This window comes from Typopeltis vanoorti, chromosome 7, assembly GCF_054136105.1.
Source record: "Typopeltis vanoorti isolate ZY-2024b chromosome 7, IOZ_Tvanoo_1.0, whole genome shotgun sequence".
Classification (NCBI taxonomy): Eukaryota; Metazoa; Arthropoda; class Arachnida; order Uropygi; family Thelyphonidae; genus Typopeltis; species Typopeltis vanoorti.
This window is the reverse complement of record NC_143555.1, coordinates 140,261,459-140,286,440: the sequence shown is the minus strand read 5'-3', so window position 1 is coordinate 140,286,440 and position 24,982 is coordinate 140,261,459. Positions and strand designations below refer to the sequence as shown.

Here is a 24,982-nt window from a genome sequence, read left to right as displayed (position 1 = left end):
CCAGTCCTTATAAGATGACGATGTTTGATCTTTGCTTGTGCTTATATTGCAAAGTACAAAGTATATGGGTGGTGCAGTCACGCCAGCAACTCCACCAAGCAATGGAAATGACACAGCACAGCAAGCTTCTCCTCCTTTCGAGGCTGCTCCTGATATAACAGAAATCCATACCTCCACGTCTAAGAAAAACTGTAAGGGGAAAAAACTTCCACAGGCAGTAAAATCCAACAAGAAGAAACAGTCGTTATTGAAACCATCAATACTAATATAGAAGAAGGAAAGATGGAGGTGAACACCAACACCTCCAAACGGCCAATAAGTCCACAGGAAGAAGAGTTGGTAACGCCCAAAACAGCAAAAGTATCTGAGACCACCACCCAGAAGTCCCTCACGCAAAAGCAGGGGAGACTCTAAGCCATCTCATTACAGGTATCCCAGGGGTGGCGGAAAAATTCAAAGAAGCGATGAAAAAAATAGGAGAACCTGAACTCCTCCTCACAGGGAAACATGGATCTGACATCGTCAGCGCAAAATGGGGTGACATTTTCATTGATGACATCAGCAAAATCACCCCTGAGCAAGTAGAGGTAGCCCAGGATTTAGACGAGGAGGCAGCTTCGGGGAAGTGAGGTGGCCAAAAGAATAATAACTGCCCACAACAAAAGAAAGACACAGTAACCACCTTGTGGGGTTTCTGTACACAGCTTCACCGGTTTCAGCTATCACAGGTGGGGGAGGACCTGAGAACCCGAGCGGCGAAGGCTTACAGCGAGGCGGTGCAGTTCCTTGTGAGCTGCATCACTCGGGCCAGATCCTTCCTCCACCTCTAAGTTTACCTTTCAATTTTTGCTTTTCTGTGTACTTTTTTGTTGTTTGTTTTGTTACATGTTTCCTTTTTAGGATTTTTCCTTTTCTTCTAAAGTGAAAAATCAACGACCGTTTTAGAATCGCCCCTGGGGGGCAAACAGCTAAAACAGGTCAACTGAGGCCTCTTTTACCTACCCTACTACTATGCACTCTATCTTTATTTCCTCTCCTACTATCTGCTGACTCTCAGCCTATCTTACTCTACAGGCCGATGATGAAGATTTGTTGAACTCAAAAATTATTATTATTAAAGTATTTTGTTTTTGATTTTTGATGTCACGCTTATCCTGACATTCAAGTCATATTTTTAAGCGAAAAGAGAGCAGGTGCACTTAATAGATGTAATTATTCAGGCTTCGGAGCTTTTTATACCTGAACAAAGGCCTTATAAATTTTTTTAAAAAAGCATGATGATACATGGTGATATTTATTATATGTAATGTTATGTTATGAAACTAAGAAAAATAAACCTCAGTCCTTCATATCCTCTTTTTTTGTGTCCAAACGAAACAAGCGGCACTTCGTATTCAAAAATCAGCTCATATCCTGTCTTTACTTTCTATCATTACCGGAAGACTGAAGAGATTAGCGTTTGGATAGACAAAAGTGACATAAAACAGTCAGTTATATGCCATCAGCTAATGTTTCTGATCCTAACTAGTATATGTTCTATGGTCGATATTTCTGAAATGCAGTGTTAAAAACTCGACTTTCGTACTGAAGAGAAAACTTTACTTGATTTTATTAATATTAGACTTGCTCTGGGGATAAAAGGTCCCAAACATTTCCTCTGGTGGACAAATAAAATCGAACCCTATATGGCATTTCTACGATGCTATATCAGTCCGTATTGTTATCACTATTACGTTAGGAAGATACCTTATAATAAAGGATAACGGCGATCGCTTTGATTGTTACATGCTCATATTAAATATAAATTATTAGTTTTAATGTCAGATTTATATTATTTTAAATTTACAAAAAATATTTCATTATATATATATATATATATATATATATATATATATATATATATATATATATATATATATATATATATATATATATATATATATATATATATATTTACCCTGCAATATATATATATTATTGCAGGGTAAATATTCTATTTTTTCTAGTTTTAACTGGAAATTGTATTTATTTATTTTTGGAAGGAAATATTTTCGATCCTTCTCAAGATATTAAACAGAAATCGTAGCAAATTACTATCACTTGGCATTTCTTCACACACGAAAAGAACTCCCAGTTAGTTTATCTGGTATATTCTCATCTAGCTTTCCCAAGTCTTTAATGACACTTAAGTATAAAATAATTAATGAAAACCACGAACGTAGAAACAGAGTCGGCATTCGGAGATAGCGACAGATTATGTTTAATCTCCGTGGAAATTCTTTCTTTCTTTCTTTCTTTTGGTTGCATACATGAGAGAATGAAATCTGTGTCTTAATTCATTTCTTCTTTAAGCGTCATTATTCTGTTTTGAATCGTCACGATTTTATTTATTTATTTATATTTTTTTTTGTAAATACCTTTAAAGCTCAAAAATTGGATAAAATATAAAGGAATAAAACGAAGTCGAGGATTATAGAAATTAAAAGGATTATATGAATACACAGCAGAATCATTGACTGCTGAGTGAGTCGACGCAGTGAAATAAAGGGGGAACGCCGTGCCATGATACAGCGTTCCCCCTTTATAGGGGAGTTCACGGTACCATCTAGCCCCCCCCCCCCCAAATTTTATCCGGTCTCCGGAACCGGCATAGACTAACGAATCAGACCTATGGCGGGTCAGTATTCTTGACTGTAATCCGTGTGTGTCCTCGGACCGGTTTTCCTGCTTGCGGGATGAAAAACACCAGATGAACTGGAGGAAAAACCCTGCTGTCCACGCCCAAGACCGGTTAACTTGGCTATGGCTGAGGAAGATACTTGAACTCTTGATTTCGTTGACGGGAATCGAACTTGGACACTCCTTCCCCAGGCATATGGTTGCAAAGCCACTAGCATAACCGCGCGGACTGTCGACGCAGTTGATCCAGCGGAATCTTCAAAATCATTTGAAATGTTAGGGGAGAGAGAGAGAGAGAGTGAGAGAGAGGAGAGTTTTAAGAGTAAAAAGATTTTCTGACATAAAGAAGAGACAAAAGACCATCTAAAGGATAGTCCACTGTGTTTGTTTGCTACACGACCATACAAAGGTATGGTCAGGAGCTTGTGCGAGAAATATGGTTTCTCAATTTGCAAACTCGCTTCGGAACACACAGTAAAAAAAGTTGTTGAAAATGAAAATGCCAAGAGATATTATGGGACTTTAAAATTCAGACAGATAAACATCTTGAACATAATATGCCAAACATTACTCTAGTCGAACAACAACATGTGCAGTTTATTGATGTGGCAATACCAAGGGATGGTAGAATAGAAGAAAAAGTGCATGAAAAACTGACCACGTATGAATACCTAGAGACTGAAATTCATTTACTTTGAAGGAAAAAAAGCAACAACAGTTCAAGTTGTCATAGAAGTGCTAGGAGCAATATTAAGAACATTTATGAAACATCTGGAAAAGTTGAGCCTTCTGGATATAACACCATCTCAACTCCAAAAAGCTTTACTTTTAAGGATATCTCACATTTTACGACGATATTTAGTCAATTCCTTGGCCTTTGGATAAGACCCGAATTGGAACTGTAATCAACAATTACATGTAAGCAGTTGTAATTACAATATAATTGCAATTATAGTAGCCGATTTATAAAGAAACACCCAAACTTATAATTAAACTTTCAAGCATTTTAAACAGAGTTTAAAATGCTCGAGTTTAATTAACTTATTTATGACATTAAATAAAATTTAAAATTACGAGCTACAACGGGTATTGTGGAATAAAGAAATGATGAGAATCTATTTACCAGGATTTAGTATTTGATATTTATGACATCGCTTTTGGGTTGTTTATCATCACAATATTCAAAACAAGTTATCTAACAACCTATTTCTGTACGCTATTAGCGCAACTCATCCAAGTATATTTCTGGATTTTTCCGTTACGTAATATTCTTTCAAATTTATCTGATTACGCTTCTATGTTATTTTTTGTTTATCCACAATAATTACTCGATAAAGTACAGTATTCTATTTACATATTTTAGTGATAAGTTGAAGGTTGTCCTTATGAAACATCTCTGATATAACTTAACATCAAAGGATCGCGATTCAACTTTCATGTTTTTGGTTTTTTTGGCATGATGGGTGAAGCAAAAATGCTTTTTATATTCCCCGTTATCTGTAAAGAAAATATAGGGATAGGGTAATATAGAGCTATAGGCTCTGATTATGGCAGGAGGGTAACAGCAATAACCGAGCCTCAGTTAAAACTTCATTGGCTACAGCATTGCCATCCATTAACCTCCCTGGGTGCCCATTTTAGTCGCCTCGTACGACATACATTATATTTATCTGATTACTGATATTCTTATTCCCACCACCACACAGTATATGTTTTTGATAGTCCTTATAAGGACTGGCTTAAAGCAAAGTGGCTTAAAGAAGATGAAAAGCAAGAATGCTTTTCATCTTCCCCGTTATCTGTAGAGGACAGTGTAGGGATAAGGTGTTATTGAGCTATAAAGCTCTGATCATGTCAGGAGGGTAACAGCAATAGCCGAGCCTCAGTTAGAACTTCATTGGCTACAGCATTGCCATTCATTACCCTCCCAGGTGGGTAATGGTTGAAGGTTGAGTGGTGAAGCGAAAAGCTTTTCATATTCCCCGTTGTCTGTTACGGTCATAGTGAGGGAAAATATTATGAGCAGTTTGCTCGCCCAGAATGGGCGTGGAGATTATACATCACTGAAGGAAGCTAAAATGGCTTTTGGTCTTTTGTGTTTGAATGTATCCGTAGGCTCATAGGCTACAACCTGCTGAACTAGATCATTGGGATGAGTGGACGTCTTTAGGAAGAACTTTGCAGCTAAAGTTTGTAGGAAGGAGAAGATATAAGGAATATTTGTATCTCGGTGAAGTTGATGATTTCTACCTAACCATGATGCGTTTAGGATCATTCTCAAGCATTTGTTTTGAACCCGTTGGAATTTGATAATATTTGTAGTGGAAGTGTGGCTCCAGGCTGGAGAAGCATAAGTAACTATAGGACGAATAGTCAGCTGGTATAAAAGCAGTTTGATTCTGATGTTTAGTTTGCTGCTTCTGTTTATTAGCGGGGTAGATCTGAGCGATGGCTTTAGATGCCTTTTTACATGTAGCCTTGATGTGTTGGTTAAAAGTTAATTTTTTGTCGAAGACGACACCTAAGTAATTTGTTTCCGTCTGCCAGGGAATTTTGGTTGTTGAATAATAAGATGTCTCCTACTGGAGATATCGACCTTTTTGTGAAGAGAATAGCTGAACCTTTTAGGGGATTCACTTGCAGTCTCCATTTGGTGAACCATCTTTCTAATTTTAGAAGATTTTCTAGTAACGAAATATGGTCGAAGAGATCTGACTAATAATGCAGTGTCATCTGCATACAGGGCCACGATGGATGTCACTGGGTTGTGCGGGATATCAGATATGTATACAGAGAATAGCAAAGAGAATTTCACTCCAGCCAAGATGGGTCGCTGAGATGAGTTAGTGCCGTTAATCTTGACTTGACTAATTACTAGTTCTTAAAAGAACTGGGCGATGGACTGAGTCCTTGAATCTTTATTCCGTCATCTGAATGAAGAAAATCTGTGTGGATGGGGTGTTATTGAGTTAAAAGCTCAAGTCAGGGCTGGGTAACGGCAGTAGCCGAGCCTCAGCTAAAACTTCATTGGCTACAGCATTGCCATCCGTTACCCTGGAAGTTCTAAAAAGGACTTTTTTTGCATCTTCTTCCCTTCTCCCTTAGTCATTATAAGGACTGGCTTAAAGGGGCGAAGCAAGAATGCTTTTCATCTTCCCCGTTATCTGTAGAGGACAGTGTAGGGATAAGGTGTTATTGAGCTATTAGAGCTGTGATCATGGCAGGAGGGTAAAAGCAATAGCCGTAGCCGAGCCTCAGTTAGAACTTCACTGGCTACAGCATTGCCATCCATTACCCTCCAAGGGTATTGGATTGAATGAATCAATCACCGCATCTCACGGTCGATTGATTCAATTCCCATTTCACCTCGAAAGTATTATATTAAAAGCAATAAAAATATTATTGAGATTTACGAAAATAATAATTACTATTAGTATATTATTTTAAATTATAATGTATATTAAAAATATATTCTTTCATTCATTTTTATTTGCGTACGTTAATAATAGAATAAATTCTTTTATATTAGAAAAAATACTCAAAATCTTTTGTAATAAGATTAAGAATGCTACAGCCAGTTTGTTTTCTCATATTTATTTTCAGTCGATTAAAACATAAATTATATGCGATATTAATAAGGCAATTTTAAACCCAATTCTTCAGGGATTTGCCAATTATCTTCATGATATGATATGAAAATAGCTTTAGAATCTATAATAACTTTCATTTCTTGAAAGATTTATTAACCTTCGTTTTATTTTACGGTTTCTTCATTCTTATTCAAGGATTCGGTTCACTGAAAGTGAACAAGAATGAGCATCGACACCCTTAATTGTCTCATATAATGTTGTAATTAAAATTCATGTAAATAATTATGGCTTTATTTTGATTATGCAAGGAATCTTAAATTGCAGAACAAATGAAATAAAATATTGCAGTTGTGTTTTGTTTAATCACAATAAGAGAGACACATAATTCATCATTTGATTGTAATATAAATTATAGTGACACGAAAATGGTTCTGGTTATTGTCTACCCGTCTAGGTGCAACGCAAGAGAAGAGCACTTTCTACAATATAACTTCTGCGTTAGGCTTGAATTCAATTATTTACGAATTATAGTTGAGAAATTCAAGACCACAAGCGTCAGGTTTAGAAATAAACCCGTTTCCAAGGAAACAAACAAACAAAATAAAAATTAAAAACAAGATTTAAAGCTTTTAAATGATGAAATAGAATTGCTCAAATATTTTGTCTTGAATGGGATCCTATTTTATTTATTTATTTGTTTTGTAGGGAACCACGTGTTGTTTTTATGAATGCATATATTCTAAAGAAATCTTTCTGGACTATTTTAAAGCTCATTAACATTCTGAACTATTATAAATCTCATTGTTTTGTTCCTGAATTAATAGCCTTTGAAATTTATTTGCTACGATAAAAAATGTCCCTGGTAAAACGTTTTCTTTGCAATGACATATAGCTTAGAATAATAAATTATGAAAATTCTCAAATGGAAGTTATTTATTTACGTTATTTTTTTATAAATTTCTTCAAAAAAGAAGTACCAGATCAAGACAAGATAGAATTAACTATTTCCCCTAATTATTACTATTTATCTTATTAATTGATTAGGTGTTTTTATTCTAAATTATGACAATGCAAATAACATTATCGCGAATTGATTGTGTAACCTTTTGTGGTTTCATAACTGCCAGAATAACGATTGCTAGAGGCTCGATTCTAGAGTAACTTTAAGTTTTTAAAGCAGGTTGCTAATTTAGCTAAACTCTGGCGCGGGTAAGTCGAATTTTATTCTACCTGACACTATAATTTTATCCAGAAACTTAGAAAAATTTACAGTAAAGCTGACATTACTTCAGAAAATAATACCAGTTAGGGTTTAGGATCACGATATGGCGATATGTGTCTGCCATACTCTCTCTCTCTACTTGTCGCATTCAAACTGATGGGTATTCATGATTTTAGCTATTGTTGAAACTAACTGGAGGTAGACTAGTAATGATAATCTGATATTGTATTAATAATTAAGAAAATGATTGTAATAATTATTAAGATCTCGAGTATTGAGTGCTTACATTATTATTTACAACTGACAGTTGGCAATCCTCATAGTATTAAATCATTTTTATTTTTTTATGTTTCCAGAAAGCGAAAACTTATTTTGATTTCAGAGCTATTGATTCCAGCGTTGAAACTGTTGTATTTCTTTGAGAAAACAAAACTGCCATTAAGGAATATAACTTCAAGAACCCCAAACAATTATACCATTAAGGAATATATAACTTCACGAACCTCAAACAGCGCACTCTGTGATGCAGTTTTGTTTTCTGAGATCTGAACTGAAATGAAAAAAAAATCATGAAAAAATCAAGAATTATTAAAAACATTTTTAGCTACCCAGCCACGAGCTTACGTTACGTTACGTCAATTTTCATTGATTCTTCAAATAAATATGAAAGTTCATAAAAGGAAAAAAAAAAGCTTAATAAAACATCGTTCAAGAGACCCTAGTAAAAATAGTTGATGTGGAATTTCCAAATTGAATCACGCTGATAATAAAAATAAATTTTCTAATTCGCCAATTAAAATTTCACATTTCTAAATTCACCTCAAACAATTACAAGAACCTCAAACAATTATATATATATATATATATATATATACCATTATACCATTAAGAAATATACCATTAATGAATATATATATATATATATATATATATATATATATATATATATATATATATATATATATATATATATATATATATATATACCATTATACCATTAAGAAATATACCATTAATGAATATAACTTCAAGAACCTCAAACAACAAAGTGAAATGCTTATGAGTCGAAAATCTTATCATTCGAAAGAACCCATTTAATAATCTAGTTACGAATATGTTCATGAATAAGTATGCAAAAAAAATAAAGGTGTATGTAGGGAAGTATAAATTTTTGTAAAATTTTCAAAATTAATTAATTAAAAACGAAGAAAAAATTTAATTGTAATATACTTTAGTTTTATAGAAAGAAATAAATGTTTAAAAAGAAAAATGAGAAATGCGATTGAGTTAAAAAAAAAAAGAAGAAATGCTTGTAATCCTATTCTACTGTTCTCTCATATGCACAGCGATTGTGCTTTGTAACTGACATCTGCTTGCCGTGACACAGACTTAATAGTCTCATCTTTAGACTCTTGGGAACTATGATGGATTTAACAGATGGACTTACACCAGTTTCCATTTACTGCGTGAGTACTGTTCCCAAGGGACGATGGGACTTCATCTAACAACATTCCCAGTTAAGCAACATTCATCATGGTTGTTCGTTCGCATTTTCGTGTTGGTTGATAGAGAGGACATTTTGACAAAGGAAGCAAACCCTATGAGATTGTCTTCCCGCTTGTATCTAAGAAACGATCAGAATAAATGAGAAAAAAAATCACAGAAACCATTTTTTCGGAGACGTTCATTATTTATATGAATGTTAAAGAATTGGGAGAGATTTCGTGTCACTGTCATTCTTCTTTAAGTTCGGGCTTACCTTGAAAGGCAACTGTGATTAATAATTCTACCGAATTGCGCACTTTATCTTCTCTCTCTCTCTCTCTCTCTCTCTCTCTCTCTCTCTCTCTCTCTCTCTCTCTCTCTCTCTCTCTCTCTCTCTCGGCTTCTATTCAGTAAGCCTAGTAAAATAAAATATGACACCGATTAAAAACAATGTAAAGTTAGACGGGTGCGCTGGTGCATTGTTATGGTTGAACGTATCACTTCACAGAGATGTTTCAAAATTAATAAATGAATATTGTAAACATCATTGCAGTATGATGTTTACAATGTTTTCTTTTCTCATCAGAAATTGTAATTCTGATGAGAATTACAATTGCAATTCTCATCAGAATTACAAATTATAAATGCTTTTATGCATTTAAAAGTTGAGGCATTTCTACTATTAATATAGTTCTCAGATAACTTTTTTTTTTTAGTTTAAAACAAGAGTTTCAGCTTTCTTTATTATTTACGTTAGATAATAATGGAGCTAATTTGTTTGGAATTACAATCAAAGGGGCTAAATCTCTCTGGGATATATTTTGGACACCTTGAAAGAACGGGAAGAGGACTGCTTAAAGCAGTAATACAAGGTGAAGTTCCTGGAAAAAGAGCAAGTGGTAGACCCTCAATGAGATGGATGGAGTGACTGATCTTCAGACAGTTGAAGCCTACAGAAAAGCATACAACAAAAGCGCCTAGCGAGGACGACATTTTCGATGGTTGGTGAATGAAGAATACATAGAACGCTTTGACATTCCTAGCAGTTCAAAAATGGGGGGAGGGGGAAAGAAAAACATAGCGGTCACACTGAGCGACTGCTGCTCATTACTCTATTGGAACAAAACAGATTAGATCCCTTAAAGTTACTTAGCACAGAGGCAGATAAATAATAATAAGTTCGTAATGTTTCATTTCTACCCTCTCCTTTTTATGGCTTCATTTGTTTAGCTTTTTAATTTATCTCAGTGGAGAATGATACCATAGTAAGATGCAATCATATTAATTCTATTTTAATATTAATAATTAATTTTGATTAGTTAGCGAACTTCACATGATTTATATCAAAGTAAAGCCGTCTCTAAAAATTCGGACGATCCATAGACCACTCCATAGTTGCCGAAAGACCGTCCAGCTCAGCGTTGGCTCCACTCAGTGGCGGACTAACCCACCGCCGAGCAGAACCGCTCATATTCCATGGGAAAGCATCCACAGACACAACCCCTCACTAGGCCTGCCGGAGAACACTTTCCCCGGAGACTCAAAATGCTCTCTAAGGGCAAACCCCTCGAAATCAATCCCCCCTCAGTGGGAACAAAACTTCGGAAGAAACCTAAGAGAGCGAATAGCCGAGCCTCAGTTAGAACTTCATTGGCTACAGCATAAATTTATCATGTAAAATCATGACTTTTAAATTTTGATTAAAAGAAAATTGCAACCGAAACTTTTTATTATTTAATATTTCGATTACTTTTTTTTATAATGGTGTTTTTAACTTCATTACAGATATTTTACTTAAATCAATAAAAAGTAATAAAATAATGTTTAAATTATTTAGATTTATATATCTAAATATTAATTTTTATATAAAAATATATAAACTTTCAACTAATGCTGTTATATTTGATCTCAGGTAATTATATTTATTTAAAAAGCATCATCAGTATTTTAATTAAACGTTTTTGCTACAGTGCCCTCTTTTGATGAGTTTAAGAACTATGCCATATTATAATTAGGAAAAATAAGGTCTTTCATATAATAAAACATATACATGTACTGCGCATTTCTTTGTGAATGTGTATATTTCATTTATTATTAAAACATCGAACTGCTTCGTTGGATGCAACTTTCAGTATTCTTTTTTATTTTCCCTTCACTTCCTCTCCATTTATGTTACAAAGATCAAAAGAGATTTTTCTTTTTATTTGCACTGTCAAATCTTTTCATGTTCCTTTTTTAGAAAATACTTTTAGATCTCTCCCTCTCTCTCTCTCTCTCTCTCTTGATATTAAAATATATATCTAAAAGCTATTTCATTCGTACGCTCTTTCTATTCTGTCTTAAAACCTCTTTTAATATATCCGAGATGACAAAGTCGGTTTTCGGCTTACGTAGGAAGTTTGAAAACACATGTCGTGTTTATTCATGTGTAGGAAATTGAAGTGCTCTGGTAAGAGAATGTAGACTTCGAATGTGAACTTGAAAGCTTTCTGATTTTTTTTTTTTTTTTTTTGAAAAGGACTTCGACTTCACTAAAAACATTCTTGTTTCTGTATTACGATCAATAGAATAAAAAAAACAACACTAAAAACGACTCATATTTTGATGATGCAAAATATGAGTCGTATATTAAATTTATTTACTATTAATAAATTTAATATATAATTTTATTATATATTAAATTTATTAATAGCAAATTATATTAATAGATAAAATAAACAATATGGATAAATCTAAAACATGTTATATTTCGTAAACCTTAATTTTAAAAATATACAATGAAAATAATTCATTAATAAGTTATATTAATGCACTCACGCCCCGTGTGGTGGCCTGGATAAGTATAGCCTCAATGTATCTCAGGCCAGGCATGTCTTACGAGGGGACTAAAATAGGTACCCATGGAGGATAATGGATGACAATGCTGTAGTCAATGAATTTCGTACTGAGGTTCTGGCTATTGTTGTTGCCCTCTTGCCATGATCAGAGCTTTTTATAGCTCAATAACACCTTATTTTTACACTGTCCTCTACAAATAACTGGGAATATGAAAAGCATTCTTGCGTCGTCTTTTTAAGGACTTATGTGGATTCACTCATGATGCATGATTATTAGCAAATCAGAGTAATGGATGGCAATGCCGTAGCCAATGAAGTTTTTACTGAAGCTTGGCTATTGCCGTTACCCAGCCGTGACTAGAGCTTTTTGCTCAATAACATCCAATCCACACATTTTCTTCCATCAGATGAAGGGATGAAGAGTCAAGGACTCGCTCCATCTCCTCGCAAAAAAAAAAAAAAAAGTATTGCATTGCAAAAAATTGTGTTATTCTTAATTTTTTCTGCAACATTTTTATTGTATTTTTTAAAGTAATAAGTTGTTTTATGCTCAAATAGAATAAAATGTCCTTGCGATAATAAATAATGAACTTCAAAAAAAATAAAAATATACTTTTACTTGCGAAATGCAACATGTTTAATAAACTTTTCGATACAATTCTTTTTAGATGATGATCGAAATATAGTTTAATGGAAATCGAAAAACATTTTAATAATTTATTTAGGATTAAAATAATTGCAATTTAAGTTGTTAACTGCATATCTCTGATATCTTGAATATAGGACAAGTTATGATAAAGAGACTGTACTATTGAATAGAGTCTTAAATTTAAATATGTTAAAATATTATATTCTGCATGAATTCAAAGCACGCTATAGTATGAACTACTAGGATGAGACGCTATTACACCGAAACGTTTAGTTTTGATTCAAATTTTGACCGCATGTCCATTCCGTAATGCCCGAAAATCAGTAAGAACACACATTATTATTGATATTACTGAGTTTAGCATTCTTATCGACAATGTAAATAAGTTGGGCAATGGTTTCAGATCGTCATGTACTGGTTGACATGTGTATATGATTATTATTGTGATGCGTGTATATGATATTAGTATTTAATACTCTGTATAAATTTCTATTGCTATTGCTAAAATACACAAATTGAAAGAGCATAAATTAAAACTATACATTTTTATTATTTAAAAAATGAAATTTTATAAATATTAGAGTCTTTTTAGCAACCTATATAATTTATTTCATCAAAATATTCCATACACCTTTTCTTGAAATATATAACTTATCACTAAGGTAAAATTGTTGTACCGTTTAGAGAGCTTGAGGTACCTGTTAATGCCTCCTTTTCGCTGTTCGTGTCAGCTAAAAAGGAGGTATTAACAGGTACCTCGATACATTCTGCTTAAGGTTTATTAGCAAAACGTAAAGAATACACAAAATAAGAAATAATTAGATGTCAGAACTTCACAATTGTTGCATATAAATTACAAATAATTCATTAAAACATTACGAGATACAGCGTATGTGTTCAGCATGTCAATTAACAGGAACGAAGAATTGCGCTGCGCTGCCTGAGTCATAACCTCACCCTCAATGGTTATGAAACCAAGACGATCAACAAAATTCTTAACACACCTCCGACAACTCCTGTATTTAAGAATACAATCACGCTACCGTACATTAAGAATGCTACAGAAAAAGTGATTACGTTCCTCCCTGAGTCCAACATTAAAGTTTTTTTTTCCCCATTGCATAAAATCTCCAGATTCTTACATCCAGTGTTTATGGAATTCATTGATCTTGTGGGATTTGGTATGTAGGCCAGTCAAGGAAGCTTCTGAAATATTGCAGAGTCCCACACGATGTAACAAAAATCACAGTTTAATACAACACCAAGTTTGGTCCGCTTTGATTAAAACTCTAACTGCCACAAAGCAAGGATACAACAAATATGTTCCAACATGTACAGAGTAATTAATTCAATGTTTTTATTATGGTTATTTATTTATTTATATGTACCAGTTGTGAAGTTCTGATAGCATTTAATATGTATAATTAATTGTTTCTAGAAATTCTCTTCTGTACAACTTTTGTTAATACCCCTGATGATGTAAATGTAACGACTTAGGAAACTTGTAAGGAAACTTCATCGACATTTCTGATTCTCGAATTAGAATCTTATTCATCAATTTGAAAAAGAGGAAGGATGACGTGAGGTGTTTAGGTCAACCGACAGCCCGTTTAAGACATGAAATATACGCTAGTATCCAAAATCTAAGGACCAACACTGATGATTACAACCGCAAATTCAGACGAGTTAGCTTGTGGAAATTTGTACAACTGACGATTTTCAGTAGAAAGCGGGTAAACATTCAAATTTTCGAATCAGGCGCAAAACAGGTCATGTGATAGCCCTCAACAGGATAAAAGGCCAAAGGCTGCACGAAGCGAATTGTATTTGAAGACGCGCTTTTCCTGAAGGAATAAAATTGTAACCTTGGATATCTTGTTATGTTTCAATGATTTCACGCAGTGAAGGCTTACTGGAAAGCTTCAAGAGGACCACAGAATTACTGATATTGCCAGAGAATTTGGATTCTCACATAGCGCTCTAAGCAGCATTTCAAAAGATGGACATCTCGACAAACTGTGGCAAGGCGATTGCGACAAGTAGGCCTATACGCCCGAAGGCCTGTAGTCTGTCTGCGTCCCTTCCACAACTCATCGTATAACACATTTCTGATGGTGTTGGAACAAACAAAAAAAAATGGACAAAATACCAATGAGCTAATGTACTCTTTACAGATGAGAGTCGATTTAGCCTTTCCTCCGATTCCAGACAACACTTGATATGGCGTGAAAGTTGTACCGCTTACCATCGCGAGAAGGTTCTTGAAAGGGATAGATACGGCGGTATTGGGGTCAGGGTGTGGGGAGGCATTATGCTCAATGGATGCACCGAGCTACAAGTGCTGGACAAAGGGACCATGACAGGTGAACGATATTGCAACGAAGTTTCTTCAACACCATGTCCGATTGTTCCGTGATGCTGTAGGCGAACAATTCTCTTATATGGATGACAATGTCACACCACGTCGTACACGAACAGTAGAGATTCTTCTGGAGACCGAGGATATTAATCGAATCGAGCGGCCAGGACGCTCCCCAGATTTCAACCCCACAGAAACGGGACGAAACACGAAGACGCATTGCTCGAAATCTCCCCCTCCCCAGAAAACAAACAAGGTTGCTTGGAGGAGTGGGTCAGTTTGCCTCAAGAACTCCTGAATCACTTGGTGCTAAGCATTGTACGTTGTTACGAGAGCTGCATCGCAGTTCTTAGGAGACATATTTAATACTGAACTGTGTCTCTGCATATTTTTCTGTAAGCACTGTACATTAATTTCTTAACTACGTCCTTAGGAAATTTGTAACTTAAATATGTCAAAAACATATTCACACAAAAATTGTAATACATTTTTTGCTAATATAATTTATTAGCATTTGGCTATAGTCGTGAAAAATTTTCATATTTCATATAAAAATTTTCATTTTCATTTCAGGTAAAAATGTAGTTCGTCCTTAGCTTTTGGACACCAGTATACTTACAATATTTTTTTAAAACCTGGTACAAAACGTGAGGGGTCTGAGTTACACCCAGGAAGTAAATCTATGTACTACTACCGGCTAATTGCATCAACCCTCTAGAGAAAAGTTTCAAATTTCACTCAGAATAGTAAATTCACTTCAGTTATAGCAAAATACATTTGTTCATTCAAATTTAAATTTAACAAGTTAACAAATTCAAATCTATTTTAGATGCTAAAATTTGAACATTGTTTAGATCCCTTGTTTTTAGGTGTTTTTTGTTTTTTTAAAAAAACATTTATCGGAGGGGAAATTTTCTATTTTTTATAATAATTACCAATCGCAAATACTTTACTGGACTAATTGTTATCAATAAAATATGTTATTGATTTATCAATAACATATTTTTAATTCACATGATTTCGGAAACGTGGAACTGCTCATAATATGTCTAAGTTGCACTCCAACACAGAATTGTTCGTTATTTCATTCGAACGACGATAGGTGGAGTTGCAAAACTCATTCAAAATACAGCAAAAGACATTTATTGTTGTTTTGGAAACTCATCGCGTTCTTCTCTTATATACCACAGCAGGTTTCTTCTGTCTTGGTTGTTCGAACCACCCAGTAGATGTTTACAGAGAGTGGTCACATTAATCAATGCCGTTGAGATTACTTATTATTCCAAATAAACTTCCTTTTGCCATGCAGGAAGATTAAGGTTTGTTCATTATTATGTCTTATCATATTCATGTATGCATGAAGAGCAACATATCGTTACTTTCTTTTTTTATTCTTGGATGAATTCTCGCTCTAGCATCTTGCAGTTAATTAAATATTCTTGCTTTTCTGGGACTGTAAGACATATCTTCATAAAAAGAAATCAGAAATTAATTTCTGAAAGATTGCGAGCGTACTTTATGCCGTAAATGGGTTACCGAAGTATAAAATATTATTATACAAATATTATTATACAAATATAAAATAGTTCATAGTTCATGACAAAGAGTAGATTAGAACTACTTCTTCACCTGTTAGCTCAAAACCGAATTATTGAGTCCATTTTATATTTAATTATATATTTCGATAAATGGTGTATAAAATTCTACATGAAACGATAAAGGTGCTAAAATCGATTTTTGATAAAATTTCTGATGATTTTTTGTAAATATAAAAAAATTAAATTTTTCATTTTAATTTGCATTGTTTTATTTACATTATATTTATTAATCAGTAATTTTTTAGCAATTTATAAACATTATTTTCATACCAGCATATAATAGATAATAGCACTAGCAAATGTCCTCAATAATTTTAATTGAATTTCAAAATAAATGAAACAAAAACAAAACTAATTAAAATCATTTATAACAAAATGGTATGTAGCTAAACATTCTGCTTTTGCGAACATCTGTTCCTGTAGCCAAATCGTATTTAAACCAGTTTAAAATATTTTTAATAGACAGAAACTAATATTTTTAATATTAGTTTCTGCAGTATATACACAATAGAATACAATTTATTTCATATTCATTGAAATTGATATTTTCGGATATTTGGAGAATATAGACGGACTATGAAGAATACAGCGGACAACTTCGGTACCTTGTTTCGTAATTCTGACTAATATTATTTGTAAGTGTATCGTTGGAGAATAAAAAACTGTTTCTTCATGGTGGAAAAAAACCTTACTCACCAGGCTGATTATGACGTAACTTGGAAACCATATAGAATAAAAAAAATAAAATAAGCATGTAGTGACTTAGAATTACTCATCTAGATCAGCGAAATTACACTTAGTAATTTCGCTGATCTAGATGATACCAGGAAGATCCTAGAAGAATATTGGGACTCATGGATAATGTACTTTATTAATTAGGAAACACGATTAAAATAAAGTATAGCAAACACCAATCATTATTTCATATCAAGCACTCCAAAAATATTTGCGTTTTAAACGAAATTTTTTTCGTTTTTAAACGAAATTTTTAAGCGAAATTTTAAACTTTTAAAATTTCGAAAGTTTAAAATTTTAAACGAAAAGGCTTAAACTGTTCGTTTAAAATGCGTTTTAAACGAAAAGGTTTAAGTGATCTGAGCATACAAACATTTTTAACATGGTATTGCACCACTTAAAATGCACACGACCTCTGCCTGGGAATCCGTTAGTTAGTTTCATATGATAATACAACGGCCGTGAGTCCCTTTTACGGGAAGGTACGGCACCACTTCAATCTCCCCAAATTTTATCCCGCTCGGGACCGGCATAGCTGACGAATCAGGCCTATGAGTGGGTCAGTATTCCTGACTGTAATCTGTGTGTGTGTTCAAGGGGCCGGTTTGCCTGATTGTAAGATGAAAACCTCCCAGATAAACTGACGGAAAAAACCCTGCTTTCCAAGCCCAAGACCGGTTAACTTGGCTATGGCTGAGGAAGATCCTTAAGTTCCTCACGTTGCCGACGCGAATCGAACCTAGGACACTTCTTCCCCAGACATATGGTTACGAAGAGCAAAGCCACTAGTCTAACCGCGCGAACTGGGCATTCGTATATTCGCCATAGCTACAAATTAAGGATTTCACTCCTGATATATATATTTTTTTCATAGAATTAGTTAAGTCATTTGACTCTCTCAGCTTTCTAAGTGTCTAATTCTCATTAGACAATAAAGCAAAGAAAAAAATGTGAATATATGGGCATAATTGTGCCTCTCTAAACACACACACACACACACACACACACACACACACACACACACACACACACACACACACACACACACACACACACACACACACACACACACATGAACCAAAACATTTTGACCATTAGGCGTGTTTATTGTCAACTGTGAAACAGGCAGTTGGTGATGTATCGTGGTACTATGGGGTTACCCTCCGAACATTATTGTGTCCTTTCATCCCCCATTGAACACATATTGAGTACTGATTCTTATATGGGGGCGTTGTTGCAGACTAGGTATGTCCCTACATGTTGATAATGTGATCCGATGTATCTTGACTCTTACAACAGATTAACACCTTGTGTCATGTCACAAGGCTCGCATTGTTCAAAGAGCATCTCCAAGCATTCGATGTGCCGCCCACCGATTCCTAATTCAGCTAATTTGAATCTCATAGAACATTTGTGAGATCGTATTGAATGCAGTATCAGAGCCTCGTGGGGTTACTAACCTACGTGATGTTGTTTTCTCTAGTTGGCTCAGGATGCCTCAGGGTAGTTTCCGTAGTCTAGATAAGTCAACGGCAAAGTGAGTGAGTGCAAGCGGTTATCTCAGTTAAAGGAGGCCCAACATGCAACTAGGTTGGTGGTATAACATTTTGGCTCATAAGTGTATGTACTATAGAAAACATAAAGCATTACTATGTTCAGATACTCTTTCCCATAGCAGAACTACAAAAAGCTGTGTAATTAAAACTGCATCAAATCTTTCCATTCATTTCTCGCGTCCATCTCAGAGTGGTTGAGTTCCTTGATTAGTTTTAAGGCAATTGATTGCGGCTGACTTTCCATTCCCCCGCTGCCTCCTTCTAAGGACGAGTATTTATTTCGGTAGAATATGTGCGGTCACGGCGCTGGTTTGCAGGATGATAAACCCGAAAAAAAGGGTGATGAAAACCCTGCCGCCTTCCCTTTGACTCAGCTTCAGGTGAAAATCTCTAATAAAGGTTTTTCGAGTTCTAAATAGGATTCGAATGCAGTTCTATGCTGAGTCAGGGAGGATTTCATTAAGTACTCATTAAACGTAAAGCATATCTTTATATTTTAGGAGTTCGTGTCTCTCATCATCGGCCTTTAGAGTATAAAAGCGTGCTGAAGGTCAGTAAGTAGTGAGGGGTAGTGAGCAAAAGTATGATGGTAGGAGGTTCTAAAGAGGCCACAGTCGACCCAATTTAGCTATATAAGAGTGAGGTTGTGGCTTAAAGGTCGTTGGACATCACTCTCATCACACCTGCCCTAAAACCAAATGAACAGAAATGATGGGGAAGAACCTGGCCTGAGTGGTACACTCTCAGGCAGCTGATAAACCTCCACGATGTTGTCCTTCGCAGCTCGGGTTTAATCAGGCCAACCCTCCTCCTATTTGTGAACTATAAAACCAAAGAATTATTTTATAAAAATAAACAAGGTTTAATTTCCCCTGGGTCATGAAACGGGTAATAGGTGGTTTGCACCATTTGTTGAAGAACCTTCCATCCCCTAGTAGGTTTTACTTACCTCGGTTCCTGTGCCGACAACCGAAGTAAGTAAAAACAAAACCCATTGAGCACTCTCGCATATATTCTATTTTCATCCCGTATCTGGGATTTTTTTCTTACTTTCCAGATATGGTATTTCATAATACCATTAAGGATTTTTCTTCAGCCATAGCCAAGTTAGCCGTGGACAGCAGGGTTTTTCTTCCCCAGTTTATCTGGGGGTTTTCATCCCGCAAGCAGGCCAACTGGCCCCGTGTACACACAGTCTACAGTCATTGGATATAGTACTTAATCCCTCATTAGGAGGACTCAACCAATCCTAAGGGATGGTCGAGGAACGGGGGGAGACCCCACACGAATAAAAAATAAAGCACGTTTACAAGGAAAATTAAGAATTTCTGCATTTTTCTAAGAGGTGGCGGGAACTGTAAATACACGACCTCCGCAAAGGTCAGCATTGGGATGCCTAGTACATTACAGAATCGTCGCCAGATACGCTGAGTGCGGGGACAGAAGTAGAAGAAATGTCCCAGCGTTTGAACGTTCTGGCAAACGTCACAGAACGGATAGCACGGTCTGGGTCTGTATCGTGACTGTCCATTTCATCGGGAGATGTCCATTTGCTATCCTCCAGGTCAAGTTCCAGCGAAATGGTTTCCCAACTATTTTTGATATTGTTGAATAATATCTCCGCATTTGTTCCCAGATGCAGAGTGTCATATCTAGAAAGCTGAAAAAACAAAACAAAAAAGTATAACTTTTACGATTTTAATTGAAGAACAGTTATACCATCTGTCGTAAACTTTTTTATGTAATTACATAGTGGATAATACGACTTGGGCACAACCTCTGCGCGAGAACCAGCATGATCCCGAAGTAGGGAAGTAAATACCTCAGAAAGTACTTAATCAAAGTTCCCGATGCATGATTTGAAATTAAGGCCTTCCGTATGGTTTAAGATATGTTCACATATCTTAAACCATACGGAAGGCCTTAATTTCAAATTAAGGCCTTCCGTATTAAGGCATTTTCGCAATTTTTCCTTAAAGCTAATCAACGAGGATTTTCGCTTCAAAGTGTTTTAGACTGTGAAGCGAAAATCCTCGTTGATTAGCTTTAAGTTTTAGGTATTCTTACCTAAATTCGAAACACGAAATAATTCAATTAGCAAATAATTCAACTCACGAAATTTCAACCCATTGTTCTAATATAAGAAAATAATATTAATAAATTAAAGGTGTAGTTCAAAAAATTAAATTTTTTTTCAAAATATTTAAAAAATATCTTCTAAATTAAATTATTTTATACAACATATAACTTCCTTTTTTTATCTATAGATGAATAATTTTTTGAAATAAAGCCAATGTGGTTTTTCTATTTATGGATGTAATACTATATGTGATGGATAAAAAAATCCATTATTATAAAAAATATTTGCAATCCATAAAATGTTTGAAATGATTTATCTTTCCTATTTATTTTATTGATTTGTAATATTACACAGAGCCACAGTTGTAATTATCTCATCGACTAAGTTTTCTTCCTTCTGTTGCTACCGGCAACTGTTGCGTTCTGTTGCCATACCAATATCGCCATAAACTTCTACACGATGTGTTGTAATCAGTATCACTTCAAATGTTACTATTAGTAACGTTACGACTGAACAGAGAACATCATTCCATCAAGACCGAGTCATTAATATTTACCAGTTCGCAATCGAGTCGTTTCTATCTTAATGTCACGGTGTCGTGTATCTCTGTTTAGTTTCTAAACAGATCTGCCGTAGTGTGGGAGGTGACCTCGACATTTGTGTCCGGTTAGTAACGCTAATGTAGCTGATTATTCAAATTTAATTACAGTTTTATATGCAGCGAAACTTGAAACTAGCTGGATCGTTGGCTAATTATATGTCCGGAACGGTTAATATTTGATAATAAACTTAGGACACCTCTGTTAGTAATAGCTTTCACTTGCTCGTGTGTGATATTTATTGCAGTATTGTTTACTCTTTGAGTTTATTTTTATCGCACGAGGGAAAACTAAATAATAGTTTGTTTACTATGGATTGAATTCCTTTCTGATAAGTACCATACTTAAAATGCTAGCAGATTGGACTGTGTGGTTCGCCAATTGGTTAACATATCCGTTCTCCAATCCCAGCTTCATCAAGGTGAATTCATCAATTTTTCCTTCAAAAAACTCTGGATCCCTCTAATCCCAGCTAAACATAAAAATACGTCAGCGAACACACAACTTGCAGAGTGAATAGATTATACAGATGGGATTAATTGCATTATTTTGATTTTTATGAAGATTATTTGCACCTAATACGTAAGATAAGATATGAAATAGGATACATTATAAATGTAGTAAGGTATTGACGTGGAGGATAAGATTTTTTCAACGATGAGTGAGCCGATCCCTTAAGGGATGACAAGGTTTCATTCACACGAAATTTTCAATCCTGCTAGACCGTAAACATAATCCACACAAACTGACAAACATAGCAGATTTTGGAGATAGGATTAATGCCCGTTCCAAGAAGCAGTTTCACTTAATGGATAAAATAGAATAAATATTTTCGATTTAAAATCATTGTCTTAAATTTAACTAGCGTATAACTCGCCAGGTACTACCATTTTTGTTTACCAAGAGCCCTTCACCAGCGCCCTCTTGCATCATTAAGCTTCACCACTAAGCAAACAACTTACTATGTATAGGAGGATTTTGCGATAAATTAATCCATAAAAATTTGATTTATTTTAATGACATTTTCTGTGATTTAGGAACACGTCTCGAACACGAACACTCGATTAAGAAATTCTAATGTTGGCAATTATTTAGTGAAAAATAATGGGTGTGGCTGAAGAATTAACTCAATCTAAGATCACGTTTGTAAGATATTGCCAGAAACAAACTCCTTTTGAATTCCACTTCGTATATATTCATTATTTAGTGAAGAATAAGATTTTTGCTGTCAAAATGACTTATTCTTAATGCCGTTAGTTTGGAGTTTGATGTGACTCATGTATATATTCACTAAATCCTATTTTCAAATGGAGACGAGTAAACCTTGCATTCCCTGCATATTAAAATGATATTTGTTGAATTAGTACATCAAGCAAAGATAACTCCAAGTAATAATGTTTATAATGACAACCTGACTAGCAACGAGTAAGGGTTGTTGTGTTATAATATCCTACAATTCCTTAAATATTCTTCGAAAATAAAAAAAAAAACTTAGTAAGATATTTCCATATAACTATAAATTTAAGTAATTCAAATTAGCAATTTACATTATCCAGCCATTTTCTCTGTTTTTGCATATGAAACGCCCTATTACATCTGTATGAGACCAACAATTCGCCATCACGTGAAACAGTTTTAGGTTTTACTCGGCTGGATTCAAACTTACGTCTTTTCAACTAAAGGACACAGGTCCTTATCACGGCGCTTTTGAAAGAAAAAATACTATCAATGATTAAAATATTGTCAGACTACTAGAATAACAACTATGCTTCTTAAATTAATACGAGGATGGTCTGAACAGTTCTCGGCGTCGACCATAGATGGCAACACTATCGGAAAGATTTTTTTTTCCTAAGTTGGTACATCAGTCATAAGCATCCATGTGAAATTGCAAGTCATTCTATCAAGAGTTTGTTTTATACAGTTGTCTGAAGCAAAAGTGTTGTCTGTATCCCTTGAAATGGATAAAATTAAGTATCGTGCAGTTATAAAATTCTTTATAAAAGAAGGTTTAACGCCAAAAGAAAAAAAAAATTCATTCGAAGTTCATAAAAGTTTATGGACACTCTTCTCCTTCGTTTTCGACAATTAAGAAATGGGCTGCAGAGTTTAAACGTGGCTTTGAAAATGCCTTGAAATGATCCACGTGGAGGACGTCCAAAAAGTGTAACAACACCAGAAATCATTGACCAAGTGCACGATATGGTAGAGGATGACTAGCTAGTCAAAGTGCGTGAAATTGCTGAGACTATAGGCATTTCAAAAGAATGTGTAGGATATATTTTGCATGAAGAATCGCAAATGAAAAAGCTTTGCGCAAGATGGGTGCCGCGCTTGCTCACAGCAGATCAAAAACGAACTCGCATGAAAATCTCTGAACAGTGTTTGAAGCGTTTTAACAAGAATAAAACTGATTTTTTGCATCGATTTATTACTGGGGATGAGACGTCGATCCACTATTACACACCAGAATCGAAACAGCAGTCAAAGCAGTGGACAGAAGCTGGTTGTTCCGCGCCAAAAGAAGACAAAATCGTTTCCATCAGCAGGAAAGGTCATGGCATCGGTGTTTTAGGATGCTAAAGGCATTTTGTTTATTAATATTCTTGAAGAGGGTAAAACAATAACCGGGAAATATTATTCCGATCTTTTAACCAGACCAGACGAAAAAATTCGTGAGAAAAGACCCGGTTTGCAGAGGAAAAATCATCTTTCATCAGGACACTGCACCTGCCCACAAATGTGTTTTGTTAATGGGAAAATTAAGGGATCTGCACTATGAATTGTTGGAACATCCACCCTATTCCCCAGATTTGGCTCCCTCTGACTTCTATCTCTTCCCAAAACTAAAACTCTTCCTCGCTGGTCAGCGTTTTTCTTCGAATCAAGAGATGATTGCAGCTGTAATCACTTCTTGATTCGGTATTTTGCAGGTCTTACTGAGAACCACTACAGGGACGGGATAATGGCGCTGGAGCATCGCTGGAATAAATGTATTAGTCTTAAGGGAGATTAAGTTGAAAAATAAAAATAATTCGGAAATTATAAATTCGTTTTTTAATTGTTAGGCCGAGGAATTTTCACGCCACCCTCGTACATGTTACTGCAGATGCAGCACTGAAGACAGGAGAGTAATTATTGAAAATAGACCTCCACAGATGGTTTCTACACATATCACCACAACGTACAGAATATCAACCTCCATTCTCCTTAATTCTGACCTCCAAGCCACCCTCAAAAGGGGTTCAGATAACCTAGTCAATTTCAATGCTAGAAAAACCCAGTTCTGCGTTATTTACACAAGAAAAGAACCATTTACTTCCTGTATTATTCTTAACAGCGCTCAAAGTTCCAGACAAGATGAGATTTCTCTTCTTTAAATCACCTTGACATAAAATCTCTCCTGTCATAAATATATCACATCCATTGCATCCTTAGCTTAAAAAAAAAACAAAAAAACTAGGATTTCTCTTTCGCTCAAGACGTTACTTCACCACTAAACAGCTGTTAACCTTATACAAATCACAAAACCGCCCAGCTATTGAATATTGCTCTCACATTTGAAGTGGGGCCCTAAAAGCTCCCTCAAAATA

General features: G+C 34.9%; 1 protein-coding gene across 2 annotated transcripts in view; it reads right to left on the bottom strand.

The window, feature by feature from the left end:
• The window catches only part of LOC150105130 (xibalbin-1-like), a 64,850-nt gene that overhangs the window by 14,828 nt on the left and 25,040 nt on the right, over nucleotides 1-24,982 (bottom strand). Inside the window, exon 2 of one of the 2 annotated variants that reach the window (XM_090396167.1) lies at nucleotides 7,995-8,041. The exons of the other annotated variant lie outside the window; for it this stretch is intronic. The gene's annotated coding sequence lies outside the window, so the exon portion shown is untranslated. The remainder of the gene's footprint in view (nucleotides 1-7,994; nucleotides 8,042-24,982) is intronic. 2 annotated transcript variants of the gene reach the window in all.